The following is a 14,837-nucleotide window of genomic DNA, read 5'->3' on the forward strand; positions in this document are numbered from 1 at the left end:
GAGGTCTTTTTGCAATTTCGCACTGCGCTGCTTTAACTGGTAATTGCGCGGTCATGCAATATTGCATCCAAACGAAATTTGCGTCCTTTTCTTCCCACAAATAGAGCTTTCTTTTGATGGTATTTGATTGCCTCTGCGATTTTTTTTTTTTGCGATATAAATGGAAAAAGAGCGAAAATTTTGAAAAAAAAAGATATTTTCTTCTTTTTGTTATAAGAAAAATCGAATAAACTAAATTTTAGTCATACATTGAGGGCAAAATTTATTCAGCCACATGTCTTTAGTAAAAAAAATGTCAATAAGCGTATATTTTTTGGTTTGCGCAAAAGTTATAGCGTCTACAAACTAGAGTACATTTTCTGGAATTTACACAGCTTTTAATTTATGACTGCCGATCTCATTTCTTGAGGTGCTAAAATGGCAGGGCAGTACAAATCCCCCCCAAATGACCCCATTTTGGAAAGTAGACACCCCAAGGAAATTGCTGATGGGTATGTTGAGCCCATTGAATATTTATTTTTTTTGTCCTAAGGGATTGAATAATGACAAAAAAAAAAAAAAAAAAATTTTTTTACAAAAAGTTGTCACTAAATGATATATTGCTCACACATGCCATGGTTATATGTGGAATTGCACCCCAAAATATATTCCGCTACTTCTCCCGAGTATGGGAATACCACATGTGTGGGACTTTTTGGGAGTCTAGTCGCGCACGGCACCCCGAAAACCAATCACCACCTTCAGGATTTCTAAGGCCGCGTACACACGGGCGGACTGTTCGCCCAACTTTGTTTGTCAAACAGTTTCGGCAAACAGTCCGCTCAAAATTAGCATGGACGGACATGGCCACACACGGCACTTTTTGAGCGGACTGTTTCAGCGAACTGTTTGACAAACAGTTCGCTCAACTTTTGAAATGAACGGACTCGCCCACGTAAGGCGGAGGCAAATCCGCCCATTTCGAGCGCGTGTACAGGTAGGCGGGGCCCGCGAAGGAGACGTCGCGGGCTCCGCCGCCTGGAATGGACTTAAAGGGGAACCCCAACGCCGAAAAAAATCGGCGTGGGGTCCCCCCAAAGTCCACAACAGACCCTTGTTCGAGCACGCTACCCGCGCGGCCCCCCCACCCCAAAGCACCTTGTCCCCATGTTGATGAGGACAAGGGCCTCTTCCCGACAACCCTGGCCGTTGGTTGTCGGGGTCTGCGGGCGGGGGGCTTATCGGAATCCGGGAGCCCCCTTTAAGAAGGGGGCCCCCGGATACCGGCCCCCCACCCTATGTGAATGAGTATGGGGTACAATGTACCCCTACCCATTCACCTGTGAAATAAAGTACAAAAAAAAACACAACACAGAGAAAAAATATTTTATTGCACAGCTCCGGGGGTCTTCCGTCTTCGGGGTCTTCTCGCCGGACTCCTCCGCTATCTTCGTGTAGCTCTTTTACTAGCGGAGGAGCCCGGCTTTCTTCCTCCCCGCCGCCGGCCTCTTCTCCCGACTTCGGGGGTCTTGTCCCCCTCTTCGGTTCTTCTGCCGGGCCACCGCGCCTTCTTATAGCTCTTTTACAGGCGGTGGCCCGGTCTTCTGTCGCCGCTGCCTTCCGTTCTTCTGTCGCCGCCTTCGGTTCTTCTGCCGGGCCACCGCGCCTTCTTGTAGCTCTTTTACAGGCAGTGGCCCGGTCTTCTGTCGCCGCTGTCGCCGTCGCCGCCTTCCGTTCTTCTTCTTCTTCTTGTTCTTCTTCTTCTTCCCCAGGAGATGTTGACACGTCGCTCTCTCCGGCCGGAATGCCAGAGCCGCGCTGTGCGGTCACTTATATAGTGACAATGGGGCGGTGTCACATGGTATATGTCACATGGGTTGGTCACATGGGTTGATGTCACATGGGGACTATGACATCGTAAGGGGGCGGGGTCACCATGTGACCAACCCATGTGACATATACCATGTGACACCGCCCCATTGTCACTATATAAGTGACCGCACAGCGCGGCTCTGGCATTCGGGCCGGAGAGAGCGACGTGTCAACACCCCCCCATGTTGAGGGCACGCGGCCTGGTACGGCTCAGGAGGGGGGGCGCGCTCGCTCGCCCCCCTTTCCTGGCCGGCCGGGTAGCGTGCTCGGACAAGGGTCTGTTGTGGACTTTGGGGGAACCCCCACGCCGATTTTTTTCGGCGTTGGGGTTCCCCTTTAAGCCCATTCCAGGCGGCGGAGCCCGCGACGTCTCCGTCGCGGGCCCCGCCTACCTTCACACGCGCTCGAAATGAACAGACTTCCCTCCGAGCAGGAACAGTTTGCTCATTTCGAAAGTAGCCTACACACGGGCGGACTGTTCGCTCAAACACAGTTTCAGCGGACAGTTTTTCGGAATTTCCGAAAGACTTTGTCCGTCAAACTGTCCGCTGAAACTGTCCGCTGAAAGCCCACACACAACAAGGTTGGGCGAACAGTCCGCCCGTGTGTACGCGGCCTCAGGGTGCAAATTTTTGATTTAACTCCTCACTACCTCCATCACAGTTTCGAAGGCCATAAAATGCCAAAATAGCACAAAACCCCCCAAAATGACCCCATTTTGGAAAGTAGACACCCCAAGCTATTTACTGAGAGGCATGTTGAGTCCATGGAATATTTTATATTTTGCCACAAGTTGCGGGAATATTACAAACTTTTTTTTTTTTGCACCAAGTTGTCACTAAATGATATATTGCTCACACATGCTATGGGCATATGTGAAATGACACCCCAAAATACATTCTGCTGCTTCTCCCGAGTACGGGGATACCACATGTGTGGGACTTTTTGGGAGTCTAGTCGCGCACGGCACCCCGAAAACCAATCACCACCTTCAGGATTTCTAAGGGTGCAAATTTTTGATTTAACTCCTCACTACCTATCACAGTTTCGAAGGCCATAAAATGCCAAAATAGCACAAAACCCCCCAAAATGACCCCATTTTGGAAAGTAGACACCCCAAGCTATTTACTGAGAGGCATGTTAAGTCCATGGAATATTTTATATTTTGCCAAAAGTTGCGGGAATATTACAAACTTTTTTTTTTTTTGCACAAAGTTGTCACTAAATGATATATTGCTCACACATGCTATGGGCAGAAGTCAAATTACACCCCAAAATAAATTCTGCTGCTTCTCCCGAGTACGGGGATACCACATGTGGGGGACTTTTTGGGAGCCTAGCCACGTACGGGACCCCGAAAACCAAGCACTGCCTTCCGGATTTGAATATAAAATGCTATAAAAAACAAACTAACCAGAGTCACCCGTAACACTTATACGGTGATCAGTGGTGAAAGGGTTAACTAGGGGCAATCAGGGGGTTCAAATTTTTATTAGGTAGTATATGGGGGTCCCTGGCGCTATATAAAAACCTGACGGGGAACCTAAATAACTAACTGGCTAACCAGCGTCACCAGTGACACTTATACTGTGATCGCTGGTGAAAGGGGGTGAAAGGGTTAACTAGCAGCAATCAGGGGGTTAAAACCATTATTGGGTAGTATATCGGGGTACCTAGCGCTATAAAAACCTGGCGGTGAACCTAAAAAAATAACTAGCTACCTAGCGACACTAGCGACACTGATGCAGCGTTCAGAAAAATTATCGCTTAGTGACACTGGCAAAAGGGGGTGAAAGGGTTAACTAGCGGAAATCAGGGGGTTAAAACCATTATTGGGTAGTATATCGGGGTACCTAGCGCTATAAAAACCTGGCGGTGAACCTAAAAAAATAACTAGCTACCTAGCGACTGTAGCGACACTAATGCAGCGATCAGAAAAACGATTGCTTAGTGACACTGGCAAAAGGGGGTGAAAGGGTTAACTAGCGGCAATCAGGGGGTTAAAACCATTATTGGGTAGTATATCGGGGTACCTAGCGATATAAAAACCTGGCGGTGAACCTAAAAAAATAACTAGCTACCTAGCGACACATGCAGCGATCAGAAAAATGATCGCTTAGTGACACTGGCAAAAGGGGGTGAAAGGGTTAACTAGCGGCAATCAGGGGGTTAAAACCATTATTGGGTAGTATATCGGGGTACCTAGCGCTATAAAAACCTGGCGGTGAACCTAAAAAAATAACTAGCTACCTAGCGACTGTAGCGACACTAATGCAGCGATCAGAAAAACGATCGCTTAGTGACACTGGCAAAAGGGGGTGAAAGGGTTAACTAGCGGCAATCAGGGGGTTAAAACCATTATTGGGTAGTATATCGGGGTACCTAGCGATATAAAAACCTGGCGGTGAACCTAAAAAAATAACTAGCTACCTAGCGACACATGCAGCGATCAGAAAAATGATCGCTTAGTGACACTGGCAAAAGGGGGTGAAAGGGTTAACTCTAGGGGCAATCAGGGGGTTAAATCTTTATTGGGGGGTGATAGGGGGCTACCCTGGACCTAACACTAACTGTCCGGACAGTTTTTACTGTCACAACTGACACTGAATGCATTGATCAGTAAAGAAATGATCAATGCAATCAGTGACACTGTGACTGGGGGGTGAGGGGGGGCGGGGGGGATCGGGGGGCGATCGGGGGGGGATCGGGGGGGGTTTGTGTGCCTGTGTGTACCTACATGTCAGTGTAGTGTTGGTGCACACTTACTATTAGTCTTCTCCTCGTAGTCCGGTCAAAAAGACCGCCCCGAGGAGAATGACATCACTTCCTCCTTCCTGTGTAAACAATACACAGGGGAGGAAGCTTCTCATTGGCCAGGAGCGATCCAGAGGGGGTGGCCGAAAACCAACGGCCATCCCCTCATCACGGAGCGCTCCTGGACCGAATCGGACCGCCGTAAACAGCGGGAGGGGGTCCGATCGGACCCCCCACCCGCTGGAAGGCAATCACGTAGATGTACGTGATTGTGCCTGCCTGTGCCATTGTGCTGACGTACAATGGCAATACGGCGGTCCTGAAGTGGTTAATCTACTTCAATATGTTCAAAATTCTGCAGCCAGAATCCTGACTAGGTCTGGTGCAAGTGATCATATTACCCCTATCCTGGAGTCCTTGCACTGGCTACCTGTCAGGTTTTGCATACACTTTAAGATCCTTTTGCTCACCTATAAGACTGTTCATGGCTTGGCACCAAACTATCTCTCTGAACTTTTATCAACTTAACCCCCCCCCCCATAACCTCCGCTCCTCAAATTCTGGTTTGCTGTGTGTCCCCCCCCCCCCCCCCACCTACACCCGATGGGAGACAGAGCACTCTCCTGCTATGCTCCAAAACTTTGGAATTCTCTTCCAAAGAACATCAGAGAGTCATCTTCTCTGAAATACATTCAAATCACATCTAAAAACATTTTTCTGTAGACAAGCTTTTATTTAATAGTCCCTTTTATGTTATCCTGTGTATTCCTTAAAAGCACTTTGAGAAGCCCCCTTTTAAGGTGCTATATAAAATAAAGTTTATTATTATTACTTTGGCAGCCAGTGTACAGGCTCCCATATTGTTCATTGTGATACAGTATAAAGAACATAATAAATGAACTGCTGACTTAACGTCTTACATTTTTCTACTAAATTATTTTTTACTGTATTTCACATATCTTTTTGTGAATACGCAAGCACAGGATACAGAAGCATAATCAAATCTTATGAAAAATTACAGCATCCTTCAGCACTGAGCCTTGTTGTCTATGAATGGTGACAACAGTGTCAAGCGCAAAGGGGGAGATTTAACAAAAGTGGTGCACACAGAATTTGGCGTAGCTGTGACCAATCAGCTTCTAGGTTTTATTGTGAAAACTTAATTGAACAAGCTGAAGTTAGAAGCTGATTGATTACTATGCACAGCTGCCCCAGATTCTGTGTGCACCAGTTTTAATAAATATCCCCCAAAACCCAGAGTCCCTGTTCACTTCCATGCAGTGCTGACCAAAGCGAATGTAAAGCACTTATATCATTGATGCCTGCAGCTCAATACATTTTTATACACTGGGTACCAAGCTCAGACAGCTCTGTATTTTTTGTTCCATTAGAAATATATAATTAATGAATTCACTAGCTACAAAATTAAAAGCAGAAAGCTTAAATCATAAATTAGACTATATTTAGAATGCCACTAAAGACAATTATCCTACATTTGATTAAATGTTCCATTATTAGTAGGTTATATTGGAAGGAAAGGAAAGATTAACGTTAACTTACCTGTTTCTGCAATCCTTATGTACGATAATAACACAGGGATAAAACGCTCAGATAAAATATATTCTTTAGGGTGATGAACTGAATAGCAGTTCTAAAGACAACGGAAGTGAATCAGTTGTTTATGACTTGGGAAGCGATTATTGTCTCATAAAAATGGTATATTGCTGTATGCAGGTTTTAAAGTGGGCAGCTAGTGCACCCACTATATCTTATGTTACTGCTGGTGCAAGATCTCTGAAGAAGCTAAAGGAAACAGTTGAAATATTTCATATTCGATTATGTATTAATGCAATAAACTAGTTGAAATAAAAATTCTGCAACACAAAAAAACAATATGTACAGTATCCAATTTTGCATTTCTGGGTCAACTTTGGTACCATATTTGAGTATATAATTAGTGCAATCATGTTTGTAGATTTTTTTGTACCACTGGATTCCTGCTTCTAAGCCTGTGGAACTTTGCATGCAATTTGGAGAATCTCAGTAAGTTTGGATATTTATGGACAACGTTTGGGAGTAGTAAGATCATGTGTTATTCTGTTAGGCCTTGGGTCTCAAAAATTCGTAATTAATTTGGGGAGATTGGGTTACCCAGTTCTTCATATTCCCAGTTGTGGACCGACATATGCATAGTAAATGCACATCATTATGTAAGCTGCTACTGACCTAAGAAACACACAGCAAATATACTATAACTACCTTTCTAACAGCAGCATGTACTGTTTCTCCACAGTTTTTCCCAGTCCACAGCACAATAAATAGAACTCTGCCCTTGTGCACCGAGGCTTTTAATATGATGAAGTGCCTAATTACGCCTTCTTCCCTTGCTGATTGGCTGCTGTAGAAAGCAGAAAATTTCCATCCTGAGTCAAAGGATGAAAAGGTGATAGGCAATAACACAAAAAAAGCAAGTATAGCAGCATATTGATAGATCACCGATTATCTACTGTATGAGTATCTACATAGGGAAGAGTGCCAATCAATCAATGGTAATAACTCAAACGGATGAGTCTTAAAAATAAAATGAATAAGCATTACTGTATTTTCATATACAAATACTAAAAAGATGTAGGGATTATTTTTCAAAATAAAGTTATGTTTAGTTATTTTTATGCTTTGACTGCTTCCACTGCAGGCTTATTCAGGAGAAGACATGAAACATGGTCCAATTTAAAGTGGAAGTAAACTCCCCTATCGTTTTCAGCCAAGGAAGCTGCCATTTTTGCCTCTGTTTAATCTTCAACTGCTATGGTGCTGCACATGTGATTCGTTATGACACCAGCCATTGGATGGTTTGATAGTTTGGCTGAGAGCACAGCCATTGTGCAGTTAGCATTCCCGGCATGCCTTTTTTTTTAACTGTTTAAATCCATGGGTTTACTTCCACTTTAATAAACAACACAAATTATAGTATTTACATTTCTACAGATAAAAAATAACAGAGATTACAACCTGTGCAAAGAATTGGAGCCCGGGAACAGCTAAACGTCTGTTCGATGTTCCTCCGAGCAGCCATCAATCTACCTATGCTGGTCAAAGGCATCACCTGGGTAAGGATTCAAATTGAGAACCGGCATGAACTTTGACTCCTGCTAGCCAAATCTGAACATTTGAGGCCGGTGGGCCCATGGCTAAAGGCCTGTGGACAGTATGTCTCAGAGTACTTTAGGCTTACGAGGACCAAGGACAACCAAGAAGGAACCAAAGTAAGTAGGAGTGGTCTGCACACCCCCAAAACATAAGATAATCTTGGCACTCCTACAAGAGGTGGTGTGGCCCCCCCAGTGGTGGCCCACAGGAAGCTACAGGGGGCCACCAATATGGTAGAACCCCATAAGGACCCCATGGTGCCAGGGGAATGGTTGGTGGGCCATACCCTATCCAAGGTTTACTGTAGAAGAGTGTTGGTACAGCTTGTCATGCGAGGTATAACACCCATCTCACTGCCCAGGCACGCCACCTTAGCTGACCTATACCCTGTATCTTGTCACTGCATCTCTGAGGTCCAACTGATATGCGATCCCTTACAGGCAGCTATGGTTTCTAGGAGCGAGAGCCAATATAAGTCCCTATTGGAGCAGCTAGACATTACCTTTAAAGACTTTTCCTTACCTCAGCAGAGACTGCTCCATCAACTACTGGAAAAGCACTTGTTGATGTTCTCCACCAGTTCTGAGGATTATGGGTTTACTGAAGCCATTGACTACCCTATTCTTACAGGGAACACACCGCCCATCCAGGAGCAGTATTATCACATTCCCCCAGTGCTACGTGGTGAAGGAGTTCTCATTATCAAAGTGGGGTGATCCAGGAAAGCCGCAGTCCCTGGGCCACTCCCATTGTACTGATGCGCATGAAAGATGGCAGTCTACAGTTCTGTGTGGAACACAATCCTTAATGGACCTCGGACAAGCCAAGTACTTGCCCACCTCTCACCTGGCCAGTGGCAGATCGATTAGGAAAAGGGTACTTTTTAAATTAAAATAATTATAGTACCATCATCTACATACAGAAATAGACGGGACAATATCAATTAAACAGTGTGTGTTTAGTATCACTTTAAGCAGAGACTGACCTCTGCCCCATTACTGACCTACGCAGACTACACCCAGCAGTTGGAAGCCTCCAGGGTCTAGGGGCTTGTCAGAAACTATGAACCAGACCGAGACAGAAGTACAATTAAATCACACTTGTTTATTAATAAAAAATAAAAAGGTAAATAGAGTAAGTGTAGTCAAAGCATAGCCAGAGTCCAGTAACCGGATCGAGTAGTCAGCCAGTCCAGAGTTCAATAACCAGATCGGGTAATCAGCCAGGCCGGAAGTCAGGGATCCAAGTGGAGCAACAGCAAGCAGGATAAGGAGCCAGAAGAGATGTCAGCAAGCCAGTTTTTAAACAGAACCGCAGGAGAGGGTTTCTTGTGATGTGACCAAGGTGAAGGCAGAGATGAAGTGAGCTCGACAGCTTTAAGTAGGCAGGTCAGACGAGCAGTATCAGGAACAGCTGGTTACTGTGGAGAGAGGTGAGAGCTGGCAATTAGCCAACAGCTGAGCAGCCAGCCCAGAGAAGGAAGGGCTAAGCCAGCCCTGACAGGGCTGTCCTGGCCCAAGTGGGGTGATTGCTTATGCCAGTGTGACAGACTGGGGTTTATATGGTCACAAAACAGACACCCCAAAGCAAAGTACATATTCATTTTTTTTTTATATTTCTAAACATATCCCTTCTATTCTATTAATAACCAGTAGATGGCAGAGAAGGTACACAAACAGAGTCTATATAAGGCCACACACCATGTGACTGGAAATTAAACTACTTCCAGCCATAAAGTCAGTGGTCATATCTCATGCTGTTTGTGTGATTCTTTGCAGGTATGTACTCTAAATTGTTCCTAATCTGTATTAACCTGTGATAGAAAGATTCCTAAACATCTTCAGCAGATGCAGAAAAAGTCTCAGCAGATTTTATGCTATAGTTTTGCTGTAATTAGAAGTTTAGAACAGCATGTGTCAGAAACAAGTGAAAAGTGCATAAGAACATGAAAATACTGCATTAGTCAAAACAAATGTCTATGATAAACACTAAACCTTTCTAAATAGGTATATTTAAACCTGATTTATTGAAAATGGCATAGATTTATAGAAGCACATGTTTTCTGTTATTTAATATAGAAAAAAACCTATTGTATGTAAAGCTTATGTATTGCATCATACAGACATGCAATGTGCACCATCTAGTGGTTAAAAAAGAGTACCACCATGATAATATTTGTATTAAAGCAATGCATTGCTAGTATGATTATTGCACACTTAAAGTGTACCAGAGAGATAAAGATAATTATCTATAACACTGAATAACAGGAATATATATGTTATTAAATATAGTAATGTTCATTGTTATAACTACGTTTTAAAATACTTTAGTTAAAATCGGTATTATATATATTGTTAATGGTTATAAACATGTGACTATAAAAATGTAAAAGATGTATTGTTATGTAAAAATTAAACTACTTCCAGCCATAAAGTCAGTGGTCATATCTCATGCTGTTTGTGTGATTCTTTGCAGTCCACGCCAAGCTGATCACCTTATCTCATCGCGTCTACAATCATCGGCTCTCTTAATTCACATTTTGAGGCCGGTAACATTTTGGGGGCTCGTCTGGGATTCGTTGTGTTACCAGTGAGAAGGAAGCGCGAGACAAACGTGAGCCTGCTACAGAGCTACAAGGAGAGTCGTGAGAGTCGTCTGCCTTGTGAGTGCAAGTCTTCAGATTGCAACAGAGATGGCGTCTCCTCGTCGTGCGCTGATGTGGGATATCCGGAAACAAATTCATCTGCTTAATGAAGAACAGCTGCATAGCCTCGCTATTACGCTGGGAGGTGAAAGAGAAGTGGACGTTCCATCAGTGACTGGTACCAACGAAATGGAACTTGTTGAATTTATTAAAGGCTACTTGAGAAGTGATCAGCTGGAAAAGTTGGAAGATCAAGGTATGTCTTACCTACTCATTATCCAAGACAAGATCAATGAACTAAAACTTAACAAGGAAAGTACACCAACTGTGGACATTGCAACCGCTGCAAAAAAAAAAGTAGTGGGACTGTAAGGACTGAACGGGTATCGGAGGTGGTGAGATTAACTGATGTTGTTGCTTTATTGCCACGTAGAGAATTTAAAATGCATGGTGGTGTAATTTCAGATCATGGTTCGGACATGAGTTACAGTAGCGTGTGCAGACAAATTGACGAGGGTCTAACAGAAAAATTCCCTGAATCTGAAATTATACGCACAGTGTTGAGAATAATCAAACCTGGTAATTTTAAAGATATGTTGACTGACAAAGATGATCTTACTGTTGCTGAATTGAAAAGGTTTTTGAAGTCACATATGAGAGAACGAAGTGGTAATGAGTTATTTCAGGACCTTAGCAATGCTACCCAGCAAGAAAGAGAAACAGCACAACAATTTGTTTACAGGCTAGTGGGGTTAAAACAAAAAGTTCTGTCTACATCACAACATGATAGGCGAGAGCTTAGCTATGACAAAAAACTGGTGCAAGGCATATTCCTTCATACACTGTATCAGGGACTAAATGAGAAAAATTCTAATGTTAGACGAGATATCAAGCCTTACGTGTCTGATTTGACAGTAACGGATGACTTTATCATAGAGCAAGTCACCAGATCAGTTGATGAGGAAACAGAAAGGCAGAGACGCTTAAACAGTGCACCCAAACATAAACCTCTTACTGTTCATTCATCACAGACACCAGGTAATAGTGAAAAAGACACCTTGCAAAAGAGAGTTGAGGGAGATGTTAGAGTAAATCACACTGCATTAATGGAACTAACAACACAGGTCTCTGCTCTCACAAAGAACCTGGAAAAGATGATGAAACTAACTCCTCTTGTTGGAAACCAAATGACTAAGCTACTAACCAATGTTCAAGTTCCAGATACAACTCACTGCAAGCCCAGGTGTGATGATTGCATTAAACGAGAGAGTCAGAACTGCTACCATTGTTTCTACTGTGGTTGGACAGGACACAGAGCGGTTGATTGCTTGAAGAAAAGAAGGCAGTCGGGAAACGACAGACGGTCACTGGGAAAGGGACAACCAGTGACCACCTCAAATGATCTGTCCCATGCTAAGGTAAACAGGGTATTCACCCACCGGTCAACTAGAACACTCTCAAAAGAGAATGGATTCTCCAAACAACACGTAGCACAATTAATTGGAGGAAAATGCCTACTGTCATGTCGGATGAATGGTGTTCCGGTTGACATGTTGATGGATACAGGAGCTCAGGTCAGCATTGTCGGGAAGGCATGGTTAGAAAAGTTTCTACCCAGTGTCTCCATTAGGCACATACAAGATTTACTTTGTGATGACAACTTATCCATTACAGCTGCAAATGGTTCTCTCATTCCATTCATCGGATGGATTGAAGTCTGCCTGGAATTCAAAAGTAGTGGACATGGAAACTCAGCCATTTATGTGCCAATGCTGGTGAGTGACTGCTGTAATGACAATCCAATTCTTGGGTTTAATGTTATCGAAGAATTGATCAGAGAAAACCGTGACCGACCAAACAGCACCCAAAACCTGACTATCTTGCTGAGTGAAGCTATGAAAGTAAGACAGAGTGTAGCGAATAACATTGTCAATGCTGTCAGTTAAGCAACTGACCCAGGAGAAATATTCGATAGTCGTATGGTCAAAGTGGGGAAGAAGGGACTCCAGATTAAAGGAGGCGAGCTCTGTGAAGTCAAATGCAGAATTAGAGCGTGGCCGAAAGGAGGAATCATGCCATTTGAACCACTTCCCGAATATCCAATTGAGGAAGGACTTGAACTATTTCCTTCAGTGGTAAATGTGCCAAATGGGTTCTCTAAACTGGTGAAGATACCTATACTGAACCGTGCTCAACATGACATCTACCTTCCACCCAGAACAGTATTGGGTACCATTTCTCCAGCAGCTGAGATTCTACCATTGTCTCCAAACAAAGACGATGGAAAGGGAATTGACCAGAAGAAAAGGGTGTTTCATGTAAACCAGTTGAATCAAGTGGACACTGGAAATCAGCTACCCACTAACAAATCTGTTAAGTGGCACCCACCTGTCAATTTGGAAGGTCTCTCAGAAGAAGAACAGGAGATAGCGAGACAAATGTTATATGATGAATCAGATGTCTTTGCTCGAGATGAGGGAGACATAGGATGCATCCCTAACCTGAAACTGAGGATAAATCTGAAAGATGAAACTCCTGTCCAGAAACGCTACAATTCGATACCGAAACCCCTATACAAAGAAGTGAAAGAATATATCCAAAACCTTCTTGACCGAGGTTGGGTAACAAAATCTTCTTCCGCATACTCATCACCAGTTGTTTGTGTTCGAAAGAAGGACAGTAGCCTACGACTATGTGTTGACTTTAGGGAGTTAAACCGAAAGACTATCCCAGATAGACATCCACTACCCAGAATACAAGATCTGCTGGATAGCTTAGGAGGATTTACGTGGTTCTCAATCCTGGACCAGGGTAGTGCGTATCATCAAGGCTTTGTGCATGAAGACTCCAGACATCTGACGGCTTTCAGCACCCCCTGGGGACTCCTGGAGTGGAACCGTATTCCATTTGGATTAACGAATGCCCCAGCAGCTTTTCAGAGATGCATGGAGAATGTATTAGAGGGCATCAGAGACAAATGTTGTTCTCCATACTTGGATGACGTACTTTGCTACTCCAAAACTTTTCAGGAGCATGTCAATGATATTAGGCAAGTGCTTAGTTGAATGCGTGAGCATGGTATCAAACTTAGACTGAAGAAGTGTGAACTCTTTAAACGACAGATTCGATACCTTGGACGAATGGTGTCAGAAGAAGGCATAAAAATTGACCCAAAAGATCTTGAAGCGGTATTACATTTGAAAAAGAAAGAACCAAAAACAGTGGGAGGAGTCAGATCTTTGTTAGGATTCCTGAGCTACTACAGGTCCTTCATTCAAGATTTCTCTCGACTTGCTAAACCACTGTATGAAATTTTGCAGAACACTGAGAAAGAATCTGCTACATCCATCCCCAAAAACAATCGGAGGGAATCTACAAAGAAAAACGGGAACAAAGCACAAGTGCCATCTAAAACACTGATTCAATGGACACCCAAACATCAAGCTGTAGTATCCAGACTGGTGGACATGCTAACCAATCCACCAATTCTAGCGTACCCTGATTTTGACTTACCCTTCGTCTTACACACTGATGCTTCCAATGAAGGCCTAGGTGCTGTACTATACCAACGACAAGGAGAAAAACTTCGTGTTATTGGGTTTGGCTCCAGAACATTGACTCCAGCAGAGCGCAATTACCATCTTCACTCTGGTAAACTTGAGTTTTTAGCTCTGAAGTGGGCAGTCTGTGACAAATTCAGAGATTACTTGTACTACGCTCCAACATTCACCGTTTACACAGACAACAACCCATTGACATATGTATTGAGTACTGCCAGACTGAATGCTGTGGGTCATCGCTGGGTTGGGGGGTTGGCTGATTTCCACTTCGATATCAAGTACAGGCCAGGTAAACAGAATGCAGACGCAGATACACTGTCACGATTTCCGGTGGAACTCACGAAGAATCTGAGTGAGTACACAGAGCTTGTACCATCTGAGGTTGTGTCAGCTATGTGGCAAGGGAGCAAAGCTGTTGACGAAGAAGAGGCATTATGGGTGGCTTCATTGACTCTTCACTCAGAAAGTGATGTGGCCGAAGAATTGCTGAAAGGACAGACAATCTGCCCAATGACTCAGGAGAATATCAGAGCATTACAACAAGACGATACCAACATTAGAGAAGTGGTCTGGCTTAAGGAGAACGACTGGATTCCAAACCACAAAGAAAAGGAGAGTATGACCAGCAAAACAAGACGTTTGATACATGAATGGAATAAACTCAGAGTCGATGAAGGAATCCTCTACCGACACTCTGGAACCCGAAAACAGCTAGTTCTACCAGAAAAGTTAAAACCATTGGTCTTAAGAAATCTTCATGATGACATGGGTCACATTGGTACTGACAAGGTAACCCACCTAGCACGTGAACGATTTTGCTGGCCATTTATGCAAAAAGACATTGATGAATATGTGCTGAAGAAGTGCAGCTGCATCAA

This window comes from Lithobates pipiens, unplaced genomic scaffold (assembly GCF_037356315.1).
Source record: "Lithobates pipiens isolate NorthernLeopardFrog02 unplaced genomic scaffold, aLitPip1_a1.2 Scaffold_16, whole genome shotgun sequence".
In the NCBI taxonomy this organism is placed as follows: domain Eukaryota; kingdom Metazoa; phylum Chordata; class Amphibia; order Anura; family Ranidae; genus Lithobates; species Lithobates pipiens.